Source organism: Echinops telfairi, unplaced genomic scaffold (assembly GCF_000313985.2).
Source record: "Echinops telfairi isolate 266 unplaced genomic scaffold, ASM31398v2 ScPeMD7_7469;HRSCAF=8507_1, whole genome shotgun sequence".
In the NCBI taxonomy this organism is placed as follows: domain Eukaryota; kingdom Metazoa; phylum Chordata; class Mammalia; order Afrosoricida; family Tenrecidae; genus Echinops; species Echinops telfairi.
This window is the reverse complement of record NW_022111373.1, coordinates 102,654,783-102,657,670: the sequence shown is the minus strand read 5'-3', so window position 1 is coordinate 102,657,670 and position 2,888 is coordinate 102,654,783. Positions and strand designations below refer to the sequence as shown.

At 36.1% G+C, this 2,888-nt stretch overlaps 1 pseudogene; it reads right to left on the bottom strand.

Moving 5' to 3' along the window:
• Positions 1-2,318: 2,318 nt before the first annotated feature.
• LOC115873876 lies at positions 2,319-2,439 on the bottom strand (annotated as a pseudogene).
• Between the last annotated feature and the right edge of the window lie 449 nt (positions 2,440-2,888).

The following is a 2,888-nucleotide window of genomic DNA, read 5'->3' as shown; positions in this document are numbered from 1 at the left end:
CTCTTAAAGGCAAAGCCTTTGATATATATTTTTTAATTCATAATCCAGAAATTAAATGTATTCAGAAATATTGCATCATAGCATATTGTATTTGTAACAAATAGGCCCTTTGAAAAGCACTGATTTTTTTCCTAAATAAATTTCAAGTTAACCTAGGGGTTCAAACCAGGACTTTGGCAATCAGACTTCTGCTATACAGTATTTTTCAGTTCCTGTCTGTTGAATTTCCTTTTATTCATTAACAAACAAAACATGATGAATTAAACATGTTATTGGGTACACTTCCGGCAAGCTCAAAGATGAGTTCATTGAATACAGATATATATCATTTCCAGCTGTCGGATTCCACAGCACACAGACATTAATAATGGTAGATGTAAAACAGGTTTGGGAATTTCAAGGCTCTTTTGGCTACCTGAGCGCTTTATCCACTGCACCACCAGCACTCTTTTTCAAAATTCCTAACAGTGATAGCATTGTTATTTCAGATGAGTCCATTGTCTTCCATTATTTCTGCTATAAGACATGTATTGTTATTAGGTCCCAAAGAATCAGTTCTGATTCAAAGAGACCCTACAACCAACTGAATGAAACCCTGCCCAGTCCTCTACCGACCTCATGGTCATTATTCTTTGAGCCTATGGTTGTAGCTACTGTGTCAATCCATCTCCTTGAGCATCTTCCTTTCTTCACTAGCCTTGGGTCTCTATTGCATCCACACCCCTTCACATGGAATTGGTTGGGTGTTTTTTAACTTCTGATACCTCTTTCACTCGACACCTCATGACCACCCAGGCTGGTGTGCTTCTTCCATGTGGACTTGTTGCTTCCCTACAAGATGGATGCTTATACGTCTATCCATAGGTTTACTTCCTAGATCATTCCTTTTTTTCCTAAGGAGCATTTTGATTGTACTTCCAACACAGAATTGTTTATTCTTCTAGCAGTGCATGGTATATTCAATAAAAATCATAGCTCAAAGGCATCAGTTCTCCTTTGGTGTCCCTTAAGTCCACTGCCCAGTTTTCACACACAAATGAAACAATAAGAAATACCTTGGCTTGCATCAGCTGTACTTTAGTCCTTCAAGTGACGTCTTTGATTTTTATCACTTTAAAGCTATATTTTCAAGGATGTGTTGTTTGATTTTCTGAGTACCGGTGGATCTAAGTAAAGTGAAATCCTTGGTGAATTCAATATGTTCTCCATTTATCATGGTGCTGCTTCCTGGCCCAGTTTTGAGGATTTGTGTTCTCTTTATGTTGACATACTGAAGTTTGTCGTCTTATCATCATCAGCAACTGCTTCAAATTCTCTTTGCTTACAGTATGCAAGGTCGTGTCATCAGCAAATGACAAATGGTTCATGAGTCCTCGTCTAATCCTAACACCACCTTCTTCTTCATATAATCGTTTTTCATATTATTTGATCAGCATACATATTAAATAAGTATATAGTTGCACACCTTTTTAAAAATTTTAAAATGCAATACACCCTTGTTTTGTTTGAACAATTGCCTCTTGGTCTGTGTACAGGTTTCATATCTTCATCAAATTGTGTTCCAGAATGGCCATTCAATGCGATGTTCCTCATGGACAGGCTCTAAACAGTCAAATTCCTTGGGGAACTCAATTAAACAGGCGACATCAGCAATGATATCCTTCATTCCATGTCCCCTTTTGGATCTGACTTGAAATTTTTTTTTTAATTCCCTGTGGATGTGTTGCTGTACCACTTTTTAAATTACCTTCAGCGTTTTACTTGTATGTGATAATAATGATATTGTTTGATAATATTTCTATTGTGTTGGATCACCTTTCTTTTTAGTGGGAAAAAATATAAATAACTTTTCATCAGTTGGCCAGGTAGGTGTCTTCCAAAATTTTGGGCATTCATGAGTGAGCGAGTGGTTCCAGCTGCATCTGTGTGTCGTGGCATCGACACTGGTATTCTATCGATTCCTGGGGCTTGTTTTCCACCGTGTCTTCAGTGTGGCATGAATGTCTTCCTCCAAGATATATACAATTACCTAAAAATGTAGTATGATATATATAAATACATAAAAATGTAGTTTATCTTCATAAAGGATAAAATTAGATATAACTAATACATTTGCTTTAAATTAGAATTCTTACCCAGAAGAAATTTACTTTAACTCATCAGAGGGAAGAAATTGGAAGACACTAAGTAATTCATAGAAGGATTTATCAACCCCAGAGCTGATTACTAAAAGATGGCAATGTGTTATTTCCAAAAATGAGTGTATTACCAAAAATAAAGAGGGGGACAATGAAAAATAGTTCTTTCTTTTTTTTCATTACTGTATTCCCCTATTCAATCATGGCTGCCACAGGTAGGCAAACAGAAAGCACGAGGACATTTTCTCTTGCATCTGTAGGAAACCTTAAGAGCAGACAGTAACTGCTCCAGGAAAAATAGTTCTTTCAAAGATGGATTTGGCAAGACATGGCACTTGCATACAAATCTGTCATTTCAATCACAAAACCCATAGATAGGTGTTGTATACTATTTTGCACACCAACCAAAATATGAACAAAACTGGTATTCTCATGCTTTAATTGCTTTATTTGAAACTATATTATTTAAAAAATAGACATCAAATATTACATTAAAATTTTAGGATGTAATAAAGTTTGTGAAAACACATTAAAGTAGACAATAATAGAGAGTTTCTTGGAATACTGGCCTAAGAAAAATCTATTCTTTATTTTTATAGTGAAAGAAGCTGAAAATCTGGCCTGGACGTAAGTGGTCCAGGATGTAGCTCACAGTCAATAATGCCTGGGTTCCCTTAGCTTCTGGGACAGCAACGCACCTTCTCTGAGGCCTTACCAAGTCATTTTCTCATTTTCAGAGTTCTTATCTGA